This window comes from Ambystoma mexicanum, chromosome 11 (assembly GCF_040938575.1).
Source record: "Ambystoma mexicanum isolate Mex_15411 chromosome 11, UKY_AmexF1_1, whole genome shotgun sequence".
NCBI lineage: Eukaryota > Metazoa > Chordata > Amphibia > Caudata > Ambystomatidae > Ambystoma > Ambystoma mexicanum.
Genome location: NC_090934.1, coordinates 823,530,562 through 823,555,731, shown reverse-complemented (window position 1 = coordinate 823,555,731; position 25,170 = coordinate 823,530,562). Strand labels below are relative to the sequence as shown.

General features: G+C 46.2%; 11 non-coding genes across 11 annotated transcripts; all 11 read left to right on the top strand.

The window, feature by feature from the left end:
- Positions 1–1,579: 1,579 nt before the first annotated feature.
- On the top strand, positions 1,580–1,653 carry TRNAN-GUU (transfer RNA asparagine (anticodon GUU)). The gene has a single exon. It is a non-coding gene; the product is annotated as a tRNA-Asn (tRNA).
- Positions 1,654–1,966: 313 nt separating this feature from the next.
- Positions 1,967–2,038, top strand: TRNAW-CCA (transfer RNA tryptophan (anticodon CCA)). Its single transcript has one exon. It is a non-coding gene; the product is annotated as a tRNA-Trp (tRNA).
- Positions 2,039–3,828: 1,790 nt separating this feature from the next.
- Positions 3,829–3,902, top strand: TRNAN-GUU (transfer RNA asparagine (anticodon GUU)). The gene has a single exon. It is a non-coding gene; the product is annotated as a tRNA-Asn (tRNA).
- A 2,175-nt stretch (positions 3,903–6,077) lies between these two features.
- Positions 6,078–6,151, top strand: TRNAN-GUU (transfer RNA asparagine (anticodon GUU)). The gene has a single exon. It is a non-coding gene; the product is annotated as a tRNA-Asn (tRNA).
- Positions 6,152–6,464: 313 nt separating this feature from the next.
- Positions 6,465–6,536, top strand: TRNAW-CCA (transfer RNA tryptophan (anticodon CCA)). The gene has a single exon. It is a non-coding gene; the product is annotated as a tRNA-Trp (tRNA).
- A 4,039-nt stretch (positions 6,537–10,575) lies between these two features.
- TRNAN-GUU (transfer RNA asparagine (anticodon GUU)) lies at positions 10,576–10,649 on the top strand. Its single transcript has one exon. It is a non-coding gene; the product is annotated as a tRNA-Asn (tRNA).
- A 2,175-nt stretch (positions 10,650–12,824) lies between these two features.
- On the top strand, positions 12,825–12,898 carry TRNAN-GUU (transfer RNA asparagine (anticodon GUU)). Its single transcript has one exon. It is a non-coding gene; the product is annotated as a tRNA-Asn (tRNA).
- Positions 12,899–13,211: 313 nt separating this feature from the next.
- On the top strand, positions 13,212–13,283 carry TRNAW-CCA (transfer RNA tryptophan (anticodon CCA)). Its single transcript has one exon. It is a non-coding gene; the product is annotated as a tRNA-Trp (tRNA).
- A 4,035-nt stretch (positions 13,284–17,318) lies between these two features.
- TRNAN-GUU (transfer RNA asparagine (anticodon GUU)) lies at positions 17,319–17,392 on the top strand. The gene has a single exon. It is a non-coding gene; the product is annotated as a tRNA-Asn (tRNA).
- A 4,421-nt stretch (positions 17,393–21,813) lies between these two features.
- Positions 21,814–21,887, top strand: TRNAN-GUU (transfer RNA asparagine (anticodon GUU)). Its single transcript has one exon. It is a non-coding gene; the product is annotated as a tRNA-Asn (tRNA).
- A 313-nt stretch (positions 21,888–22,200) lies between these two features.
- Positions 22,201–22,272, top strand: TRNAW-CCA (transfer RNA tryptophan (anticodon CCA)). Its single transcript has one exon. It is a non-coding gene; the product is annotated as a tRNA-Trp (tRNA).
- The last annotated feature ends 2,898 nt before the right edge of the window (positions 22,273–25,170 follow it).

Below are 25,170 nucleotides of genomic sequence, written 5' to 3'. Positions count from 1 at the left end.
ATTTCCTCTTTACCATCTCTTCAAGTGGGCCTGACTGATGTGCTGTTTTGTGCACGCTTCGTGGGCTTTGTAAAGCATACCTCTGCCATTTGCATGGCCTCCTAGCGCTGTCAATATTTTCGTGTAATCGCTGAATGCTGCACTGTCCTGGGAACTCTAGGTGTGACTAAAGGATATATGTTGGGGCCCCGAAAGGGGGTCGGCAGTCTAGTGGCAATGGGCATCACTTTGCAGTTTGGGTTTGTGAGTTCAGGTACCGGTCTGGTGTCGGAAACCTGTAAGCGCCCTCCCAATCAACTGTCGGTCCTGGATTGTGAGGATTCCCCCTTATACTGGTCTCAGTAGACACATTTCCATTTTACTTTTTCACTCTCGCATTGCCTATTTCTCTCTCTCTCATAGTTACATTATAGACAAGAGAGACATTGTCAGCGAGAGGGCTTCACAGCACCTTCCCCCCTTTCCCTAAGTGCATTGCAAGCGGCTCTGGGAGGCGTGCACATTTGTCTGAAACACAAAGATCCACTGGCAATAAAAAGCGTAGGTCCCTAGTTTGCATTTCTTAGAATTTGAGGTGACACTCAGAGTTGTCTCGGGCGTGACTGTACCTTTCATAGGAGATGTGCTAATCCCCAAACCCTCTTCCTTTGTCCCAGTAATCTGTCTTAGTGCCTCTAGCAAGTTGTTTTCTGAAACAAAGCTTACCTGAACATCCTGTAAAATTGGTAACTTTTCAGTAGCAGTACAGTGCAGTATATAGCATTCCTGTTGCGCACAGCATCTAGATCCAAAAATTGCTTACTCTACCCCAGAAATTAGAATTCACCCAGTCAAACAGAGGGATCTATAAAGAGCATGGCAAGTAGTTAACATAATCTACTTCCCCCAAGTTCTCTTGGTGCACTCTGCTGCCCTCTTTTAACAGAAGAATGCAACTGCAGGTCTTGCTTCTCAGCAAGGTACCTACATATAGAATCCTTGGTGCACTCTTGCTAAATCTGCTGGAATGTGTCTTCTATTGTGCCCAAGGTGGTTGTGTATTTGGGGACTCAGGGAAGCAAGGGAGCAGTCTAATGCACTGCAGTGCTAAGAGAGGCATGCCTTTTTCAGAAAAAAGTTCAGGTTTTCTGCCAATCAGAAAAAAATAGCAATGCAATCAGGCCAAAGGCAGAACACACATGCCAGTGAGTCTCTGTGGCGCAATTGGTTAGCGCGTTCGGCTGTTAACCGAAAAGACGCTGCTGTTTTGGGCACAAAGACACAGAGTGTTCCACTCAGTAAACCTGAGTCATTTCTCCCGTGTTCTCTGGGTTCAGCCTACTGTCCCCTTTTAACACAAGTGCGCAACTGTGGCTTTCTCCTCATAGCAAGTTATGCCTACACAGAGGACATTTGGTGCACTGTTGATGGGCTCTGTCCTCTACTAAATCCCCTGTGTTTGTGGATTAGGGGAGGTAGGGAAGTGCTTGATACCCTGATTTGCTGTGGGAAAAAGAGCTATTTTAGAAATATTTTCAGGTTGCCTGGGAAGCATAAGCAAACAGCACACCAATCAGGCCCCTATGTAAAAACTGCATGAGTCTCTGTGGCGCAATCGGTTAGCGCGTTCAGCTGTTAACCGAAAGGTTGGTGGTTCAAGCCCACCCAGGGACGGTGGATTTTGGCTCAAAAATTCAGCGTGACCAACTATGAACTTCTGTTTACCTCTCGCAGGTCTTGTCTGCTGACGTCCAAAAAATCCAATAAACTGCAAGCAATTCTTCTCGCTTGCTTTAGTTTTTCAAAACTTGCCATTCAATTGATAAACATCAAGACTTCATGGGAAGGGTTTGGCTGCAGCGTGTACTGATGCACAGAAGGAAGCTATCCTAGCCAGTCTACTTAAAGAAGCAATGAGGCTCTGCAGGTCCATGTACGTCTCCTACCTTTATTCTGTCATCAGACACACCAGGTGGACTGCCGCAAGGACCTCGTTGCGCAATGGTAGCGCGTCTGACTCCAGATCAGAAGGTTGTGTGTTCAAATCACGTCGGGGTCATACTTCCTTTTCCCACTCTGAAATACAAAATTGCTCTTCAGTATCTCGTTATTTCAACCTGACTGCATCTTTGTGCTCTGGGCCTAGTTGTTCTGACGTTTCGAATGTAAGCTTTGCAGCAGGGAAGTATCATATTGACAGACACCCATGAAGGACATGGTCAACCTTTAAAGCAGGCCAATCTCTATGTTTTACTGGATGCAGCAGAAGTATTTCCTCTTTACCATCTCTTCAAGTGGGCCTGACTGATGTGCTGTTTTGTGCACGCTACGTGGGCTTTGTAAAGCATACCTCTGCCATTTGCATGGCCTCCTAGCGCTGTCAATATTTTCGTGTAATCGCTGAATGCTGCACTGTCCTGGGAACTCTAGGTGTGACTAAAGGATATATGTTGGGGCCCCGAAAGGGGGTCGGCAGTCTAGTGGCAATGGGCATCACTTTGCAGTTTGGGTTTGTGAGTTCAGGTACCGGTCTGGTGTCGGAAACCTGTAAGCGCCCTCCCAATCAACTGTCGGTCCTGGATTGTGAGGATTTCCCCTTATACTGGTCTCAGTAGACACATTTCCATTTTACTTTTTCACTCTCGCATTGCCTATTTCTCTCTCTCTCATAGTTACATTATAGACAAGAGAGACATTGTCAGCGAGAGGGCTTCACAGCACCTTCCCCCCTTTCCCTAAGTGCATTTCAATGGGCTCTGGGAGGAGTGCACATTTGTCTGAAACACAAAGATCCACTGGCAATAAAAAGCGTAGGTCCCTAGTTTGCATTTCTTAGAATTTGAGGTGACGCTCAGAGTTGTCTCGGGCGTGACTGTACCTTTCATAGGAGATGTGCTAATCCCCAAACCCTCTTCCTTTGTCCCAGTAATCTGTCTTAGTGGCTCTAGCAAGTTGTTTTCTGAAACAAAGCTTACCTGAACATCCTGTAAAATTGGAAACTTTTCAGTAGCAGTAAAGTGCAGTATATAGCATTCCTGTTGCGCACAGCATCTAGATCCAAAAATTGCTTACTCTACCCCAGAAATTAGAATTCACCCAGTCAAACAGAGGGATCTATAAAGAGCATGGCAAGTAGTTAACATAAACTACTTCCCCCAAGTTCTCTTGGTGCACTCTGCTGCCCTCTTTTAACAGAAGAATGCAACTGCAGGTCTTGCTTTTCAGCAAGGTACCTTCATATAGAATCCTTGGTGCACTCTTGCTAAATCTGCTGGAATGTGTCTTCTATTGTGCCCAAGGTGGTTGTGTATTTGGGGACTCAGGGAAGCAAGGGAGCAGTCTAATGCACTGCAGTGCTAAGAGCGGCATGCCTTTTTCAGAAAAAAGTTCAGGTTTTCTGCCAATCAGAAAAAAATAGCAATGCAATCAGGCCAAAGGCAGAACACACATGCCAGTGAGTCTCTGTGGCGCAATTGGTTAGCGCGTTCGGCTGTTAACCGAAAAGACGCTGCTGTTTTGGGCACAAAGACACAGAGTGTTCCACTCAGTAAACCTGAGTCATTTCTCCCGTGTTCTCTGGGTTCAGCCTACTGTCCCCTTTTAACACAAGTGCGCAACTGTGGCTTTCTCCTCATAGCAAGTTATGCCTACAAAGAGGACATTTGGTGCACTGTTGATGGGCTCTGTCCTCTACTAAATCCCCTGTGTTTGTGGATTACGGGAGGTAGGGAAGTGCTTGATACCCTGATTTGCTGTGGGAAATAGAGCTATTTTAGAAATATTTTCAGGTTGCCTGGGGAGCATAAGCAAACAGCACACCAATCAGGCCCCAGTGTAAGCACTGCATGAGTCTCTGTGGCGCAATCGGTTAGCGCGTTCGGCTGTTAACCGAAAGGTTGTTGGTTCAAGCCCACCCAGGGACGGTGGATTTTGGCTCAAAAATTCAGCGTGACCAACTATGAACTTCTGTTTACCTCTCGCAGGTCTTGTCTGCTGACGTCCAAAAAATCCAATAAACTGCAAGCAATTCTTCTCGCTTGCTTTAGTTTTTCAAAACTTGCCATTCAATTGATAAACATCAAGACTTCATGGGAAGGGTTTGGCTGCAGCGTGTACTGATGCACAGAAGGAAGCTATCCTAGCCAGTCTACTTAAAGAAGCAATGAGGCTCTGCAGGTCCATGTACGTCTCCTACCTTTATTCTGTCATCAGACACACCAGGTGGACTGCCGCAAGGACCTCGTTGCGCAATGGTAGCGCGTCTGACTCCAGGTCAGAAGGTTGTGTGTTCAAATCACGTCGGGGTCATACTTCCTTTTCCCACTCTGAAATACAAAATTGCTCTTCAGTATCTCGTTATTTCAACCTGACTGCATCTTTGTGCTCTGGGCCTAGTTGTTCTGACGTTTCGAATGTAAGCTTTGCAGCAGGGAAGTATCATATTGACAGACACCCATGAAGGACATGGTCAACCTTTAAAGCAGGCCAATCTCTATGTTTTACTGGATGCAGCAGAAGTATTTCCTCTTTACCATCTCTTCAAGTGGGCCTGACTGATGTGCTGTTTTGTGCACGCTACGTGGGCTTTGTAAAGCATACCTCTGCCATTTGCATGGCCTCCTAGCGCTGTCAATATTTTCGTGTAATCGCTGAATGCTGCACTGTCCTGGGAACTCTAGGTGTGACTAAAGGATATATGTTGGGGCCCCGAAAGGGGGTCGGCAGTCTAGTGGCAATGGGCATCACTTTGCAGTTTGGGTTTGTGAGTTCAGGTACCGGTCTGGTGTCGGAAACCTGTAAGCGCCCTCCCAATCAACTGTCGGTCCTGGATTGTGAGGATTTCCCCTTATACTGGTCTCAGTAGACACATTTCCATTTTACTTTTTCACTCTCGCATTGCCTATTTCTCTCTCTCTCATAGTTACATTATAGACAAGAGAGACATTGTCAGCGAGAGGGCTTCACAGCACCTTCCCCCCTTTCCCTAAGTGCATTTCAATGGGCTCTGGGAGGAGTGCACATTTGTCTGAAACACAAAGATCCACTGGCAATAAAAAGCGTAGGTCCCTAGTTTGCATTTCTTAGAATTTGAGGTGACGCTCAGAGTTGTCTCGGGCGTGACTGTACCTTTCATAGGAGATGTGCTAATCCCCAAACCCTCTTCCTTTGTCCCAGTAATCTGTCTTAGTGGCTCTAGCAAGTTGTTTTCTGAAACAAAGCTTACCTGAACATCCTGTAAAATTGGAAACTTTTCAGTAGCAGTAAAGTGCAGTATATAGCATTCCTGTTGCGCACAGCATCTAGATCCAAAAATTGCTTACTCTACCCCAGAAATTAGAATTCACCCAGTCAAACAGAGGGATCTATAAAGAGCATGGCAAGTAGTTAACATAAACTACTTCCCCCAAGTTCTCTTGGTGCACTCTGCTGCCCTCTTTTAACAGAAGAATGCAACTGCAGGTCTTGCTTTTCAGCAAGGTACCTTCATATAGAATCCTTGGTGCACTCTTGCTAAATCTGCTGGAATGTGTCTTCTATTGTGCCCAAGGTGGTTGTGTATTTGGGGACTCAGGGAAGCAAGGGAGCAGTCTAATGCACTGCAGTGCTAAGAGCGGCATGCCTTTTTCAGAAAAAAGTTCAGGTTTTCTGCCAATCAGAAAAAAATAGCAATGCAATCAGGCCAAAGGCAGAACACACATGCCAGTGAGTCTCTGTGGCGCAATTGGTTAGCGCGTTCGGCTGTTAACCGAAAAGACGCTGCTGTTTTGGGCACAAAGACACAGAGTGTTCCACTCAGTAAACCTGAGTCATTTCTCCCGTGTTCTCTGGGTTCAGCCTACTGTCCCCTTTTAACACAAGTGCGCAACTGTGGCTTTCTCCTCATAGCAAGTTATGCCTACAAAGAGGACATTTGGTGCACTGTTGATGGGCTCTGTCCTCTACTAAATCCCCTGTGTTTGTGGATTACGGGAGGTAGGGAAGTGCTTGATACCCTGATTTGCTGTGGGAAATAGAGCTATTTTAGAAATATTTTCAGGTTGCCTGGGGAGCATAAGCAAACAGCACACCAATCAGGCCCCAGTGTAAGCACTGCATGAGTCTCTGTGGCGCAATCGGTTAGCGCGTTCGGCTGTTAACCGAAAGGTTGTTGGTTCAAGCCCACCCAGGGACGATGCATTTTGGCTCAAAAATTCAGCATGACCAACTATGAACTTCTGTTTACCTCTCGCAGGTCTCGTCTGCTGACGTCCAAAAAATCCAATAAACTGCAAGCAATTCTTCTCGCTTGCTTTAGTTTTTCAAATCTTGCCATTCAATTCATAAACATCAAGACTTCATGGGAAGGGTTTGGCTGCAGCGTGTACTGATGCACAGAAGGAAGCTATCCTAGCCAGTCTACTTAAAGAAGCAATGAGGCTCTGCAGGTCCATGCACGTCTCCTACCTTTATTCTGTCATCAGACACACCAGGTGGACTGCCACTAGGACCTCGTGGCGCAATGGTAGCGCGTCTGACTCCAGATCAGAAGGTTGCGTGTTCAAATCACGTCGGGGTCATATTTGCTTTGCCCACTCTGAAATACAAAATTGCTCTTCAGTATCTCGTTATTTCAACCTGACTGCATCTTTGTGCTCTGGGCCTAGTTGTTCTGGCGTTTCGAATGTAAGCTTTGCAGCAGGGAAGTATCATATTGACAGACACCCATGAAGGACATGGTCAACCTTTAAAGCAGGCCAATCTCTATGTTTTACTGGATGCAGCAGAAATATTTCCTCTTTACCATCTCTTCAAGTGGGCCTGACTGATGTGCTGTTTTGTGCACGCTACGTGGGCTTTGTAAAGCATACCTCTGCCATTTGCATGGCCTCCTAGCGCTGTCAATATTTTCGTGTAATCGCTGAATGCTGCACTGTCCTGGGAACTCTAGGTGTGACTAAAGGATATATGCTGGGGCCCCGAAAGGGGGTCGGCAGTCTAGTGGCAATGCCCATCACATTGCAGTTTGGGTTTGTGAGTTCAGGTACCGGTCTGGTGTCGGAAACCTGTAAGCGCCCTCCCAATCAACTGTCGGTCCTGGATTGTGAGGATTTCCCCTTATACTGGTCTCAGTAGACACATTTCCATTTTACTTTTTCACTCTCGCATTGCCTATTTCTCTCTCTCTCATAGTTACATTATAGACAAGAGAGACATTGTCAGCGAGAGGGCTTCACAGCACCTTCCCCCCTTTCCCTAAGTGCATTGCAAGGGGCTCTGGGAGGCGTGCACATTTGTCTGAAACACAAAGATCCACTGGCAAGAAAAAGCGTAGGTCCCTAGTTTGCATTTCTTAGAATTTGAGGTGACACTCAGAGTTGTCTCGGGCGTGACTGTACCTTTCATAGGAGATGTGCTAATCCCCAAACCCTCTTCCTTTGTCCCAGTAATCTGTCCTAGGGCCTCTAGCAAGTTGTTTTCTGAAACAAAGCTTACCTGAACATCCTGTAAAATTGGTAACTTTTCAGTAGCAGTACAGTGCAGTATATAGCATTCCTGTTGCGCACAGCATCTAGATCCAAAAATTGCTTACTCTACCCCAGAAATTAGAATTCACCCAGTCAAACAGAGGGATCTATAAAGAGCATGGCAAGTAGTTAACATAAGCTACTTCCCCCAAGTTCTCTTGGTGCACTCTGCTGCCCTCTTTTAACAGAAGAATGCAACTGCAGGTCTTGCTTCTCAGCAAGGTACCTACATATAGAAACCTTGGTGCACTCTTGCTAAATCTGCTGGAATGTGTCTTCTATTGTGCCCAAGGTGGTTGTGTATTTGGGGACTCAGGGAAGCAAGGGAGCAGTCTAATGCACTGCAGTGCTAAGAGAGGCATGCCTTTTTCAGAAAAAAGTTCAGGTTTTCTGCCAATCAGAAAAAAATAGCAATGCAATCAGGCCAAAGGCAGAACACACATGCCAGTGAGTCTCTGTGGCACAATTGGTTAGCGCGTTCGGCTGTTAACCGAAAAGACGCTGCTGTTTTTGGCACAAAGACACAGAGTGTTCCACTCAGTAAACCTGAGTCATTTCTCCCGTGTTCTCTGGGTTCAGCCTACTGTCCCCTTTTAACACAAGTGCGCAACTGTGGCTTTCTCCTCATAGCAAGTTATGCCTACACAGAGGGCATTTGGTGCACTGTTGATGGGCTCTGTCCTCTACTAAATCCCCTCTGTTTGTGGATTACGGGAGGTAGGGAAGTGCTTGATACCCTGATTTGCTGTGGGAAATAGAGCTATTTTAGAAATATTTTCAGGTTGCCTGGGGAGCATAAGCAAACAGCACACCAATCAGGCCCCAGTGTAAGCACTGCATGACTCTCTGTGGCGCAATCGGTTAGCGCGTTCGGCTGTTAACCAAAAGGTTGGTGGTTCAAGCCCACCCAGGGACGATGCATTTTGGCTCAAAAATTCAGCATGACCAACTATGAACTTCTGTTTACCTCTCGCAGGTCTCGTCTGCTGACGTCCAAAAAATCCAATAAACTGTAAGCAATTCTTCTCGCTTGCTTTAGTTTTTCAAAACTTGCCATTCAATTCATAAACATCAAGACTTCATGGGAAGGGTTTGGCTGCAGCGTGTACTGATGCACAGAAGGAAGCTATCCTAGCCAGTCTACCTAAAGAAGCAATGAGGCTCTGCAGGTGCATGTACGTCTCCTACCTTTATTCTGTCATCAGACACACCAGGTGGACTGCCACAAGGACCTCGTGGCGCAATTGTAGCGCATCTGACTCCAGATCCGAAGGTTTCGTGTTCAAATCACGTCGGGGTCATACTTCCTTTTCCCACTCTGAAATACAAAATTGCTCTTCAGTATCTCGTTATTTCAACCTGACTGCATCTTTGTGCTCTGGGCCTAGTTGTTCTGGCGTTTCGAATGTAAGCTTTGCAGCAGGGAAGTATCATATTGACAGACACCCATGAAGGACATGGTCAACCTTTAAAGCAGGCCAATCTCTATGTTTTACTGGATGCAGCAGAAGTATTTCCTCTTTACCATCTCTTCAAGTGGGCCTGACTGATGTGCTGTTTTGTGCACGCTACGTGGGCTTTGTAAAGCATACCTCTGCCATTTGCATGGCCTCCTAGCGCTGTCAATATTTTCGTGTAATCGCTGAATGCTGCACTGTCCTGGGAACTCTAGGTGTGACTAAAAGATATATGTTGGGGCCCCGAAAGGGGGTCGGCAGTCTAGTGGCAATGGGCATCACTTTGCAGTTTGGGTTTGTGAATTCAGGTACCGGTCTGGTGTCGGAAACCTGTAAGCGCCCTCCCAATCAACTGTCGGTCCTGGATTGTGAGGATTTCCCCTTATACTGTTCTCAGTAGACACATTTCCATTTTACTTTTTCACTCTCGCATTGCCTATTTCTCTCTCTCTCATAGATACATTATAGACAAGAGAGACATTGTCAGCGAGAGGGTTGCACAGCACCTTCCCCCATTTCCCTAAGTGCATTGCATGGGGCTCTGGGAGGCGTGCACATTTGTCTGAAACACAAAGATCCACTGGCTATAAAAAGCGTAGGTCCCTAGTTTGCATTTCTTAGAATTTGAGGTGACACTCAGAGTTGTCTCGGGCGTGACTGTACCTTTCATAGGAGATGTGCTAATCCCCAAACCCTCTTCCTTTGTCCCAGTAATCTGTCTTAGTGGCTCTAGCAAGTTGTTTTCTGAAACAAAGCTTACCTGAACATCCTGTAAAATTGGAAACTTTTCAGTAGCAGTAAAGTGCAGTATATAGCATTCCTGTTGCGCACAGCATCTAGATCCAAAAATTGCTTACTCTACCCCAGAAATTAGAATTCACCCAGTCAAACAGAGGGATCTATAAAGAGCATGGCAAGTAGTTAACATAAACTACTTCCCCCAAGTTCTCTTGGTGCACTCTGCTGCCCTCTTTTAACAGAAGAATGCAACTGCAGGTCTTGCTTCTCAGCAAGGTACCTTCATATAGAATCCTTGGTGCACTCTTGCTAAATCTGCTGGAATGTGTCTTCTATTGTGCCCAAGGTGGTTGTGTATTTGGGGACTCAGGGAAGCAAGGGAGCAGTCTAATGCACTGCAGTGCTAAGAGAGGCATGCCTTTTTCAGAAAAAAGGTCAGGTTTTCTGCCAATCAGAAAAAAATAGCAATGCAATCAGGCCAAAGGCAGAACACACATGCCAGTGAGTCTCTGTGGCGCAATTGGTTAGCGCGTTCGGCTGTTAACCGAAAAGACGCTGCTGTTTTGGGCACAAAGACACAGAGTGTTCCACTCAGTAAACCTGAGTCATTTCTCCCGTGTTCTCTGGGTTCAGCCTACTGTCCCCTTTTAACACAAGTGCGCAACTGTGGCTTTCTCCTCATAGCAAGTTATGCCTACAAAGAGGACATTTGGTGCACTGTTGATGGGCTCTGTCCTCTACTAAATCCCCTGTGTTTGTGGATTACGGGAGGTAGGGAAGTGCTTGATACCCTGATTTGCTGTGGGAAATAGAGCTATTTTAGAAATATTTTCAGGTTGCCTGGGGAGCATAAGCAAACAGCACACCAATCAGGCCCCAGTGTAAGCACTGCATGAGTCTCTGTGGCGCAATCGGTTAGCGCGTTCGGCTGTTAACCGAAAGGTTGGTGGTTCAAGCCCACCCAGGGACGATGCATTTTGGCTCAAAAATTCAGCATGACCAACTATGAACTTCTGTTTACCTCTCGCAGGTCTCGTCTGCTGACGTCCAAAAAATCCAATAAACTGCAAGCAATTCTTCTCGCTTGCTTTAGTTTTTCAAAACTTGCCATTCAATTCATAAACATCAAGACTTCATGGGAAGGGTTTGGCTGCAGCGTGTACTGATGCACAGAAGGAAGCTATCCTAGCCAGTCTACTTAAAGAAGCAATGAGGCTCTGCAGGTGCATGTACGTCTCCTACCTTTATTCTGTCATCAGACACACCAGGTGGATTGCCACAAGGACCTCGTGGCGCAATGGTAGCGCGTCTGACTCCAGATCCGAAGGTTTCGTGTTCAAATCACGTCGGGGTCATACTTCCTTTTCCCACTCTGAAATACAAAATTGCTCTTCAGTATCTCGTTATTTCAACCTGACTGCATCTTTGTGCTCTGGGCCTAGTTGTTCTGGCGTTTCGAATGTAAGCTTTGCAGCAGGGAAGTATCATATTGACAGACACCCATGAAGGACATGGTCAACCTTTAAAGCAGGCCAATCTCTATGTTTTACTGGATGCAGCAGAAGTATTTCCTCTTTACCATCTCTTCAAGTGGGCCTGACTGATGTGCTGTTTTGTGCACGCTACGTGGGCTTTGTAAAGCATACCTCTGCCATTTGCATGGCCTCCTAGCGCTGTCAATATTTTCGTGTAATCGCTGAATGCTGCACTGTCCTGGGAACTCTAGGTGTGACTAAAGGATATATGCTGGGGCCCCGAAAGGGGGTCGGCAGTCTAGTGGCAATGCCCATCACTTTGCAGTTTGGGTTTGTGAGTTCAGGTACCGGTCTGGTGTCGGAAACCTGTAAGCGCCCTCCCAATCAACTGTCGGTCCTGGATTGTGAGGATTTCCCCTTATACTGGTCTCAGTAGACACATTTCCATTTTACTTTTTCACTCTCGCATTGCCTATTTCTCTCTCTCTCATAGATACATTATAGACAAGAGAGACATTGTCAGCGAGAGGGCTTCACAGCACCTTCCCCCATTTCCCTAAGTGCATTGCATGGGGCTCTGGGAGGCGTGCACATTTGTCTGAAACACAAAGATCCACTGGCAATAAAAAGCGTAGGTCCCTAGTTTGCATTTCTTAGAATTTGAGGTGACACTCAGAGTTGTCTCGGGCGTGACTGTACCTTTCATAGGAGATGTGCTAATCCCCAAACCCTCTTCCTTTGTCCCTTTAATCTGTCTTAGTGCCTCTAGCAAGTTGTTTTCTGAAACAAAGCTTACCTGAACATCCTGTAAAATTGGTAACTTTTCAGTAGCAGTACAGTGCAGTATATAGCATTCCTGTTGCGCACAGCATCTAGATCCAAAAATTGCTTACTCTACCCCAGAAATTAGAATTCACCCAGTCAAACAGAGGGATCTATAAAGAGCATGGCAAGTAGTTAACATAAGCTACTTCCCCCAAGTTCTCTTGGTGCACTCTGCTGCCCTCTTTTAACAGAAGAATGCAACTGCAGGTCTTGCTTCAAAGCAAGGTACCTACATATAGAAACCTTGGTGCACTCTTGCTAAATCTGCTGGAATGTGTCTTCTATTGTGCCCAAGGTGGTTGTGTATTTGGGGACTCAGGGAAGCAAGGGAGCAGTCTAATGCACTGCAGTGCTAAGAGAGGCATGCCTTTTTCAGAAAAAAGTTCAGGTTTTCTGCCAATCAGAAAAAAATAGCAATGCAATCAGGCCAAAGGCAGAACACACATGCCAGTGAGTCTCTGTGGCACAATTGGTTAGCGCGTTCGGCTGTTAACCGAAAAGACGCTGCTGTTTTTGGCACAAAGACACAGAGTGTTCCACTCAGTAAACCTGAGTCATTTCTCCCGTGTTCTCTGGGTTCAGCCTACTGTCCCCTTTTAACACAAGTGCGCAACTGTGGCTTTCTCCTCATAGCAAGTTATGCCTACACAGAGGACATTTGGTGCACTGTTGATGGGCTCTGTCCTCTACTAAATCCCCTGTGTTTGTGGATTAGGGGAGGTAGGGAAGTGCTTGATACCCTGATTTGCTGTGGGAAATAGAGCTATTTTAGAAATATTTTCAGGGTGCCTGGGAAGCATAAGCAAACAGCACACCAATCAGGCCCCAGTGTAAGCACTGCATGAGTCTCTGTGGCGCAATCGGTTAGCGCGTTCGGCTGTTAACCGAAAGGTTGGTGGTTCAAGCCCACCCAGGGACGATGCGTTTTGGCTCAAAAATTCAGCATGACCAACTATGAACTTCTGTTTACCTCTCGCAGGTCTCGTCTGCTGACGTCCAAAAAATCCAATAAACTGTAAGCAATTCTTCTCGCTTGCTTTAGTTTTTCAAAACTTGCCATTCAATTCATAAACATCAAGACTTCATGGGAAGGGTTTGGCTGCAGCGTGTACTGATGCACAGAAGGAAGCTATCCTAGCCAGTCTACTTAAAGAAGCAATGAGGCTCTGCAGGTGCATGTACGTCTCCTACCTTTATTCTGTCATCAGACACACCAGGTGGACTGCCACAAGGACCTCGTGGCGCAATGGTAGCGCGTCTGACTCCAGATCAGAAGATTGCGTGTTCAAATCACGTCGGGGTCATATTTGCTTTTCCCACTCTGAAATACAAAATTGCTCTTCAGTATATCGTTATTTCAACCTGACTGCATCTTTGTGCTCTGGGCCTAGTTGTTCTGGCGTTTCGAATGTAAGCTTTGCAGCAGGGAAGTATCATATTGACAGACACCCATGAAGGACATGGTCAACCTTTAAAGCAGGCCAATCTCTATGTTTTACTGGATGCAGCAGAAGTATTTCCTCTTTACCATCTCTTCAAGTGGGCCTGACTGATGTGCTGTTTTGTGCACGCTACGTGGGCTTTGTAAAACATACCTCTGCCATTTGCATGGCCTCCAAGCGCTGTCAATATTTTCGTGTAATCGCTGAATTCTGCACTGTCCTGGGAACTCTAGGTGTGACTAAAGGATATATGCTGGGGCCCCGAAAGGGGGTCGGCAGTCTAGTGGCAATGCCCATCACTTTGCAGTTTGGGTTTGTGAGTTCAGGTACCGGTCTGGTGTCGGAAACCTGTAAGCGCCCTCCCAATCAACTGTCGGTCCTGGATTGTGAGGATTTCCCCTTATACTGGTCTCAGTAGACACATTTCCATTTTACTTTTTCACTCTCGCATTGCCTATTTCTCTCTCTCTCATAGTTACATTATAGACAAGAGAGACATTGTCAGCGAGAGGGCTTCACAGCACCTTCCCCCCTTTCCCTAAGTGCATTGCAAGGGGCTCTGGGAGGCATGCACATTTGTCTGAAACACAAAGATCCACTGGCAATAAAAAGCGTAGGTCCCTAGTTTGCATTTCTTAGAATTTGAGGTGACACTCAGAGTTGTCTCGGGCGTGACTGTACCTTTCATAGGAGATGTGCTAATCCCCAAACCCTCTTCCTTTGTCCCAGTAATCTGTCTTAGTGCCTCTAGCAAGTTGTTTTCTGAAACAAAGCTTACCTGAACATCCTGTAAAATTGCTAACTTTTCAGTAGCAGTAAAGTGCAGTATATAGCATTCCTGTTGCGCACAGCATCTAGATCCAAAAATTGCTTACTCTACCCCAGAAATTAGAATTCACCCAGTCAAACAGAGGGATCTATAAAGAGCATGGCAAGTAGTTAACATAAGCTACTTCCCCCAAGTTCTCTTGGTGCACTCTGCTGCCCTCTTTTAACAGAAGAATGCAACTGCAGGTCTTGCTTCTCAGCAAGGTACCTACATATAGAATCCTTGGTGCAATCTTGCTAAATCTGCTGGAATGTGTCTTCTATTGTGCCCAGGGTGGTTGTGTATTTGGGGATTCGGGGAAGCAAGGGAGCAGTCTAATGCACTGCAGTGCTAAGAGAGGCATGCCTTTTTCAGAAAAAAGTTCAGGTTTTCTGCCAATCAGAAAAAAATAGCAATGCAATCAGGCCAAAGGCAGAACACACATGCCAGTGAGTCTCTGTGGCGCAATTGGTTAGCGCGTTCGGCTGTTAACCGAAAAGACGCTGCTGTTTTTGGCACAAAGACACAGAGTGTTCCACTCAGTAAACCTGAGTCATTTCTCCCGTGTTCTCTGGGTTCAGCCTACTGTCCCCTTTTAACACAAGTGCGCAACTGTGGCTTTCTCCTCATAGCAAGTTATGCCTACACAGAGGACATTTGGTGCACTGTTGATGGGCTCTGTCCTCTACTAAATCCCCTGTGTTTGTGGATTAGGGGAGGTAGGGAAGTGCTTGATACCCTGATTTGCTGTGGGAAATAGAGCTATTTTAGAAATATTTTCAGGTTGCCTGGGAAGCATAAGCAAACAGCACACCAATCAGGCCCCTGTGTAAGAACTGCATGAGTCTCTGTGGCGCAATCGGTTAGCGCGTTTGTTAACCGAAAGGTTGGTGGTTCAAGCCCACCCAGGGACGGTGCATTTTGGCTCAAAAATTCAGCGTGACCAACTATGGACTTCTGTTTACCTCTCGCAGGTCTCGTCTGCTGACGTCCAAAAAATCCAATAAACTGCAAGCAATTCTTCTCGCTTGCTTTAGTTTTTCAAAACTTGCCATTCAATTCATAAACATCAAGACTTCATGGGAAGGGTTTGGCTGCAGCGTGTACTGATGCACAGAAGGAAGCTATCCTAGCCAGTCTACTTAAAGAAGCAATGAGGCTCTGCAGGTCCATGCACGTCTCCTACCTTTATTCTGTCATCAGACACACCAGGTGGATTGCCACAAGGACCTCGTGGCGCAATGGTAGCGCGTCTGACTCCAGATCAGAAGGTTGCGTTTTTCAAATCACGTCGGGAGCATATTTGCTTTTCCCACTCTGAAATATAAAATTGATCTTCAGTATCTCGTTATTTCAACGTGACTGCATCTTTGTGCTCTGGGCCTAGTTGTTCTGGCGTTTCGAATGTAAGCTTTGCAGCAGGGAAGTATCATATTGACAGACACCCATGAAGGACATGGTCAACCTTTAAAGCAGGCCAATCTCTATGTTTTACTGGATGCAGCAGAAGTATTTCCTCTTTACCATCTCTTCAAGTGGGCCTGACTGATGTGCTGTTTTGTGCACGCTACGTGGGCTTTGTAAAGCATACCTCTGCCATTTGCATGGCCTCCTAGCGCTGTCAATATTTTCGTGTAATCGCTGAATGCTGCACTGTCCTGGGAACTCTAGGTGTGACTAAAGGATATATGTTGGGGTCCGAAAGGGGGTCGGCAGTCTAGTGGCAATGGGCATCACTTTGCAGTTTGGGTTTGTGAGTTCAGGTACCGGTCTGGTGTCGGAAACCTGTAAGCGCCCTCCCAATCAACTGTCGGTCCTGGATTGTGAGGATTTCCCCTTATACTGGTCTCAGTAGACACATTTCCATTTTACTTTTTCACTCTCGCATTGCCTATTTCTCTCTCTCTCATAGATACATTATAGACAAGAGAGACATTGTCAGCGAGAGGGCTTCACAGCACCTTCCCCCATTTCCCTAAGTGCATTGCATGGGGCTCTGGGAGGCGTGCACATTTGTCTGAAACACAAAGATCCACTGGCAATAAAAAGCGTAGGTCCCTAGTTTGCATTTCTTAGAATTTGAGGTGACACTCAGAGTTGTCTCGGGCGTGACTGTACCTTTCATAGGAGATGTGCTAATCCCCAAACCCTCTTCCTTTGTCCCTTTAATCTGTCTTAGTGCCTCTAGCAAGTTGTTTTCTGAAACAAAGCTTACCTGAACATCCTGTAAAATTGGTAACTTTTCAGTAGCAGTACAGTGCAGTATATAGCATTCCTGTTGCGCACAGCATCTAGATCCAAAAATTGCTTACTCTACCCCAGAAATTAGAATTCACCCAGTCAAACAGAGGGATCTATAAAGAGCATGGCAAGTAGTTAACATAAGCTACTTCCCCCAAGTTCTCTTGGTGCACTCTGCTGCCCTCTTTTAACAGAAGAATGCAACTGCAGGTCTTGCTTCAAAGCAAGGTACCTACATATAGAAACCTTGGTGCACTCTTGCTAAATCTGCTGGAATGTGTCTTCTATTGTGCCCAAGGTGGTTGTGTATTTGGGGACTCAGGGAAGCAAGGGAGCAGTCTAATGCACTGCAGTGCTAAGAGAGGCATGCCTTTTTCAGAAAAAAGTTCAGGTTTTCTGCCAATCAGAAAAAAATAGCAATGCAATCAGGCCAAAGGCAGAACACACATGCCAGTGAGTCTCTGTGGCACAATTGGTTAGCGCGTTCGGCTGTTAACCGAAAAGACGCTGCTGTTTTTGGCACAAAGACACAGAGTGTTCCACTCAGTAAACCTGAGTCATTTCTCCCGTGTTCTCTGGGTTCAGCCTACTGTCCCCTTTTAACACAAGTGCGCAACTGTGGCTTTCTCCTCATAGCAAGTTATGCCTACACAGAGGACATTTGGTGCACTGTTGATGGGCTCTGTCCTCTACTAAATCCCCTGTGTTTGTGGATTAGGGGAGGTAGGGAAGTGCTTGATACCCTGATTTGCTGTGGGAAATAGAGCTATTTTAGAAATATTTTCAGGGTGCCTGGGAAGCATAAGCAAACAGCACACCAATCAGGCCCCAGTGTAAGCACTGCATGAGTCTCTGTGGCGCAATCGGTTAGCGCGTTCGGCTGTTAACCGAAAGGTTGGTGGTTCAAGCCCACCCAGGGACGATGCATTTTGGCTCAAAAATTCAGCATGACCAACTATGAACTTCTGTTTACCTCTCGCAGGTCTCGTCTGCTGACGTCCAAAAAATCCAATAAACTGTAAGCAATTCTTCTCGCTTGCTTTAGTTTTTCAAAACTTGCCATTCAATTCATAAACATCAAGACTTCATGGGAAGGGTTTGGCTGCAGCGTGTACTGATGCACAGAAGGAAGCTATCCTAGCCAGTCTACCTAAAGAAGCAATGAGGCTCTGCAGGTGCATGTACGTCTCCTACCTTTATTCTGTCATCAGACACACCAGGTGGACTGCCACAAGGACCTCGTGGCGCAATGGTAGCGCGTCTGACTCCAGATCCGAAGGTTTCGTGTTCAAATCACGTCGGGGTCATACTTCTTTTTCCCACTCTGAAATACAAAATTGCTCTTCAGTATCTCGTTATTTCAACCTGACTGCATCTTTGTGCTCTGGGCCTAGTTGTTCTGGCGTTTCGAATGTAAGCTTTGCAGCAGGGAAGTATCATATTGACAGACACCCATGAAGGACATGGTCAACCTTTAAAGCAGGCCAATCTCTATGTTTTACTGGATGCAGCAGAAGTATTTCCTCTTTACCATCTCTTCAAGTGGGCCTGACTGATGTGCTGTTTTGTGCACGCTACGTGGGCTTTGTAAAACATACCTCTGCCATTTGCATGGCCTCCAAGCGCTGTCAATATTTTCGTGTAATCGCTGAATTCTGCACTGTCCTGGGAACTCTAGGTGTGACTAAAGGATATATGCTGGGGCCCCGAAAGGGGGTCGGCAGTCTAGTGGCAATGCCCATCACTTTGCAGTTTGGGTTTGTGAGTTCAGGTACCGGTCTGGTGTCGGAAACCAGTAAGCGCCCTCCCAATCAACTGTCGGTCCTGGATTGTGAGGATTTCCCCTTATACTGGTCTCAGTAGACACATTTCCATTTTACTTTTTCACTCTCGCATTGCCTATTTCTCTCTCTCTCATAGTTACATTATAGACAAGAGAGACATTGTCAGCGAGAGGGCTTCACAGCACCTTCCCCCCTTTCCCTAAGTGCATTGCAAGGGGCTCTGGGAGGCGTGCACATTTGTCTGAAACACAAAGATCCACTGGCAATAAAAAGCGTAGGTCCCTAGTTTGCATTTCTTAGAATTTGAGGTGACACTCAGAGTTGTCTCGGGCGTGACTGTACCTTTCATAGGAGATGTGCTAATCCCCAAACCCTCTTCCTTTGTCCCAGTAATCTGTCTTAGTGCCTCTAGCAAGTTGTTTTCTGAAACAAAGCTTACCTGAACATCCTGTAAAATTGCTAACTTTTCAGTAGCAGTAAAGTGCAGTATATAGCATTCCTGTTGCGCACAGCATCTAGATCCAAAAATTGCTTACTCTACCCCAGAAATTAGAATTCACCCAGTCAAACAGAGGGATCTATAAAGAGCATGGCAAGTAGTTAACATAAGCTACTTCCCCCAAGTTCTCTTGGTGCACTCTGCTGCCCTCTTTTAACAGAAGAATGCAACTGCAGGTCTTGCTTCTCAGCAAGGTACCTACATATAGAATCCTTGGTGCAATCTTGCTAAATCTGCTGGAATGTGTCTTCTATTGTGCCCAGGGTGGTTGTGTATTTGGGGATTCGGGGAAGCAAGGGAGCACTCTCATGCACTGCAGTGCTAAGAGAGGCATGCCTTTTTCAGAAAAAAGTTCAGGTTTTCTGCCAATCAGAAAAAAATAGCAATGCAATCAGGCCAAAGGCAGAACACACATGCCAGTGAGTCTCTGTGGCGCAATTGGTTAGCGCGTTCGGCTGTTAACCGAAAAGACGCTGCTGTTTTTGGCACAAAGACACAGAGTGTTCCACTCAGTAAACCTGAGTCATTTCTCCCGTGTTCTCTGGGTTCAGCCTACTGTCCCCTTTTAACACAAGTGCGCAACTGTGGCTTTCTCCTCATAGCAAGTTATGCCTACACAGAGGACATTTGGTGCACTGTTGATGGGCTCTGTCCTCTACTAAATCCCCTGTGTTTGTGGATTAGGGGAGGTAGGGAAGTGCTTGATACCCTGATTTGCTGTGGGAAATAGAGCTATTTTAGAAATATTTTCAGGTTGCCTGGGAAGCATAAGCAAACAGCACACCAATCAGGCCCCTGTGTAAGAACTGCATGAGTCTCTGTGGCGCAATCGGTTAGCGCGTTTGTTAACCGAAAGGTTGGTGGTTCAAGCCCACCCAGGGACGGTGCATTTTGGCTCAAAAACTCAGCGTGACCAACTATGGACTTCTGTTTACCTCTCGCAGGTCTCGTCTGCTGACGTCCAAAAAATCCAATAAACTGCAAGCAATTCTTCTTACTTGCTTTAGTTTTTCAAAACTTGCCATTCAATTCATAAACATCAAGACTTCATGGGAAGGGTTTGGCTGCAGCGTGTACTGATGCACAGAAGGAAGCTATCCTAGCCAGTCTACTTAAAGAAGCAATGAGGCTCTGCAGGTCCATGCACGTCTCCTACCTTTATTCTGTCATCAGACACACCAGTTGGATTGCCACAAGGACCTCGTGGCGCAATGGTAGCGCGTCTGACTCCAGATCAGAAGGTTGCGTTTTTCAAATCACGTCGGGAGCATATTTGCTTTTCCCACTCTGAAATATAAAATTGATCTTCAGTATCTCGTTATTTCAACCTGACTGCATCTTTGTGCTCTGGGCCTAGTTGTTCTGGCGTTTCGAATGTAAGCTTTGCAGCAGGGAAGTATCATATTGACAGACACCCATGAAGGACATGGTCAACCTTTAAAGCAGGCCAATCTCTATGTTTTACTGGATGCAGCAGAAGTATTTCCTCTTTACCATCTCTTCAAGTGGGCCTGACTGATGTGCTGTTTTGTGCACGCTACGTGGGCTTTGTAAAGCATACCTCTGCCATTTGCATGGCCTCCTAGCGCTGTCAATATTTTCGTGTAATCGCTGAATGCTGCACTGTCCTGGGAACTCTAGGTGTGACTAAAGGATATATGTTGGGGCCCCGAAAGGGGGTCGGCAGTCTAGTGGCAATGGGCATCACTTTGCAGTTTGGGTTTGTGAGTTCAGGTACCGGTCTGGTGTCGGAAACCTGTAAGCGCCCTCCCAATCAACTGTCGGTCCTGGATTGTGAGGATTTCCCCTTATACTGGTCTCAGTAGACACATTTCCATTTTACTTTTTCACTCTCGCATTGCCTATTTCTCTCTCTCTCATAGATACATTATAGACAAGAGAGACATTGTCAGCGAGAGGGTTGCACAGCACCTTCCCCCATTTCCCTAAGTGCATTGCATGGGGCTCTGGGAGGCGTGCACATTTGTCTGAAACACAAAGATCCACTGGCAATAAAAGGCGTAGGACCCCAGTTCGCCTTTCTTAGAATTTGAGGAGGCACTCAGAGTTGTCTCGGGCGTGACTGTACCTTTCATAGGAGATGTGCTAATCCCCAAACCCTCTTCCTTTGTCCCAGTAATCTGTCCTAGGGCCTCTAGCAAGTTGTTTTCTGAAACAAAGCTTACCTGAACATCCTGTAAAATTGGTAACTTTTCAGTAGCAGTACAGTGCAGTATATAGCATTCCTGTTGCGCACAGCATCTAGATCCAAAAATGGCTTACTCTACCCCAGAAATTAGAATTCACCCAGTCAAACAGAGGGATCTATAAAGATCATGGCAAGTAGTTAACATAAGCTACTTCCCCCAAGTTCTCTTGGTGCACTCTGCTGCCCTCTTTTAACAGAAGAATGCAACTGCAGGTCTTGCTTCTCAGCAAGGTACCTACATATAGAAACCTTGGTGCACTCTTGCTAAATCTGCTGGAATGTGTCTTCTATTGTGCCCAAGGTGGTTGTGTATTTGGGGACTCAGGGAAGCAAGGGAGCAGTCTAATGCACTGCAGTGCTAAGAGAGGCATGCCTTTTTCAGAAAAAAGTTCAGGTTTTCTGCCAATCAGAAAAAAATAGCAATGCAATCAGGCCAAAGGCAGAACACACATGCCAGTGAGTCTCTGTGGCGCAATTGGTTAGCGCGTTCGGCTGTTAACTGAAAAGACGCTGCTGTTTTGGGCACAAAGACACAGAGTGTTCCACTCAGTAAACATGAGTCATTTCTCCCGTGTTCTCTGGGTTCAGCCTACTGTCCCCTTTTAACACAAGTGCGCAACTGTGGCTTTCTCCTCATAGCAAGTTATGCCTACACAGAGGACATTTGGTGCACTGTTGATGGGCTCTGTCCTCTACTAAATCCCCTGTGTTTGTGGATTAGGGGTGGTAGGGAAGTGCTTGATACCCTGATTTGCTGTGGGAAATAGAGCTATTTTAGAAATATTTTCAGGTTGCCTGGGAAGCATAAGCAAACAGCACACCAATCAGGCCCCTGTGTAAGCACTGCATGAGTCTCTGTGGCGCAATCGGTTAGCGCGTTCGGCTGTTAACCGAAAGGTTGGTGGTTCAAGCCCACCCAGGGACGATGCATTTTGGCTCAAAAATTCAGCATGACCAACTATGAACTTCTGTTTACCTCTCGCAGGTCTCGTCTGCTGACGTCCAAAAAATCCAATAAACTATAAGCAATTCTTCTCGCTTGCTTTAGTTTTTCAAAACTTGCCATTCAATTCATAAACATCAAGACTTCATGGGAAGGGTTTGGCTGCAGCGTGTACTGATGCACAGAAGGAAGCTATCCTAGCCAGTCTACTTAAAGAAGCAATGAGGCTCTGCAGGTGCATGTACGTCTCCTACCTTTATTCTGTCATCAGACACACCAGGTGGACTGCCACAAGGACCTTGTGGCGCAATGGTAGCGTGTCTGACTCCAGATCAGAAGGTTGCGTGTTCAAATCACGTCGGGGTCATATTTGCTTTTCCCACTCTGAAATACAAAATTGCTCTTCAGTATCTCGTTATTTCAACCTGATTGCATCTTTGTGCTCTGGGCCTAGTTGTTCTGGCGTTTCGAATGTAAGCTTTGCAGCAGGGAAGTATCATATTGACAGACACCCATGAAGGACATGGTCAACCTTTAAAGCAGGCCAATCTCTATGTTTTACTGGATGCAGCAGAAGTATTTCCTCTTTACCATCTCTTCAAGTGGGCCTGACTGATGTGCTGTTTTGTGCACGCTACGTGGGCTTTGTAAAGCATACCTCTGCCATTTGCATGGCCTCCTAGCGCTGTCAATATTTTCGTGTAATCGCTGAATGCTGCACTGTCCTGGGAACTCTAGGTGTGACTAAAGGATATATGCTGGGGCCCCGAAAGGGGGTCGGCAGTCTAGTGGCAATGCCCATCACATTGCAGTTTGGGTTTGTGAGTTCAGGTACCGGTCTGGTGTCGGAAACCTGTAAGCGCCCTCCCAATCAACTGTCGGTCCTGGATTGTGAGGATTTCCCCTTATACTGGTCTCAGTAGACACATTTCCATTTTACTTTTTCACTCTCGCATTGCCTATTTCTCTCTCTCTCATAGATACATTATAGACAAGAGAGACATTGTCAGCGAGAGGGCTTCACAGCACCTTGGCGTGCACATTTGTCTGAAACACAAAGATCCACTGGCAATAAAAAGCGTAGGTCCCTAGTTTGCATTTCTTAGAATTTGAGGTGACACTCAGAGTTGTCTCGGGCGTGACTGTACCTTTCATAGGAGATGTGCTAATCCCCAAACCCTCTTCCTTTGTCCCAGTGATCTGTCTTAGTGCCTCTAGCAAGTTGTTTTCTGAAACAAAGCTTACCTGAACATCCTGTAAAATTGGTAACTTTTCAGTAGCAGTACAGTGCAGTATATAGCATTCCTGTTGCGCACAGCATCTAGATCCAAAAATTGCTTACTCTACCCCAGAAATTAGAATTCACCCAGTCAAACAGAGGGATCTATAAAGAGCATGGCAAGTAGTTAACATAAGCTACTTCCCCCAAGTTCTCTTGGTGCACTCTGCTGCCCTCTTTTAACAGAAGAATGCAACTGCAGGTCTTGCTTCTCAGCAAGGTACCTACATATAGAATCCTTGGTGCAATCTTGCTAAATCTGCTGGAATGTGTCTTCTATTGTGCCCAGCGTGGTTGTGTATTTGGGGATTCAGGGAAGCAAGGGAGCAGTCTAATGCACTGCAGTGCTAAGAGAGGCATGCCTTTTTCAGAAAAAAGTTCAGGTTTTCTGCCAATCAGAAAAAAATAGCAATGCAATCAGGCCAAAGGCAGAACACACATGCCAGTGAGTCTCTGTGGCGCAATTGGTTAGCGCGTTCGGCTGTTAACCGAAAAGACGCTGCTGTTTTTGGCACAAAGACACAGAGTGTTCCACTCAGTAAACCTGAGTCATTTCTCCCGTGTTCTCTGGGTTCAGCCTACTGTCCCCTTTTAACACAAGTGCGCAACTGTGGCTTTCTCCTCATAGCAAGTTATGCCTATACAGAGGACATTTGGTGCACTGTTGATGGGCTCTGTCCTCTACTAAATCCCCTGTGTTTGTGGATTAGGGGAGGTAGGGAAGTGCTTGATACCCTGATTTGCTGTGGGAAAAAGAGCTATTTTAGAAATATTTTCAGGTTGCCTGGGAAGCATAAACAAACAGCACACCAATCAGGCCCCTGTGTAAGACCTGCAAGAGTCTCTGTGGCGCAATCGGTTAGCACGTTCAGCTGTTAACCGAAAGGCAGACACCCATGAAGGACATGGTCAACCTTTAAAGCAGGCCAATCTCTATGTTTTACTGGATGCAGCAGAAGTATTTCCTCTTTACCATCTCTTCAAGTGGGCCTGACTGATGTGCTGTTTTGTGCACGCTACGTGGGCTTTGTAAAGCATACCTCTGCCATTTGCATGGCCTCCTAGCGCTGTCAATATTTTCGTGTAATCGCTGAATGCTGCACTGTCCTGGGAACTCTAGGTGTGACTAAAGGATATATGCTGGGGCCCCGAAAGGGGGTCGGCAGTCTAGTGGCAATGCCCATCACATTGCAGTTTGGGTTTGTGAGTTCAGGTACCGGTCTGGTGTCGGAAACCTGTAAGCGCCCTCCCAATCAACTGTCGGTCCTGGATTGTGAGGATTTCCCCTTATACTGGTCTCAGTAGACACATTTCCATTTTACTTTTTCACTCTCGCATTGCCTATTTCTCTCTCTCTCATAGTTACATTATAGACAAGAGAGACATTGTCAGCTAGAGGGCTTCACAGTACCTTCCCCCCTTTCCCTAAGTGCATTGCAAGGGGCTCTGGGAGGCGTGCACATTTGTCTGAAACACAAAGATCCACTGGCAATAAAAAGCGTAGGTCCCTAGTTTGCATTTCTTAGAATTTGAGGTGACACTCAGAGTTGTCTCGGGCGTGACTGTACCTTTCATAGGAGATGTGCTAATCCCCAAACCCTCTTCCTTTGTCCCAGTAATCTGTTTTAGTGCCTCTAGCAAGTTGTTTTCTGAAACAAAGCTTACCTGAACATCCTGTAAAATTGGTAACTTTTCAGTAGCAGTAAAGTGCAGTATATAGCATTCCTGTTGCGCACAGCATCTAGATCCAAAAATTGCTTACTCTACCCCAGAAATTAGAATTCACCCAGTCAAACAGAGGGATCTATAAAGAGCATGGCAAGTAGTTAACATAAGCTACTTCCCCCAAGTTCTCTTGGTGCACTCTGCTGCCCTCTTTTAACAGAAGAATGCAACTGCAGGTCTTGCTTCAAAGCAAGGTACCTACATATAGAAACCTTGGTGCACTCTTGCTAAATCTGCTGGAATGTGTCTTCTATTGTGCCC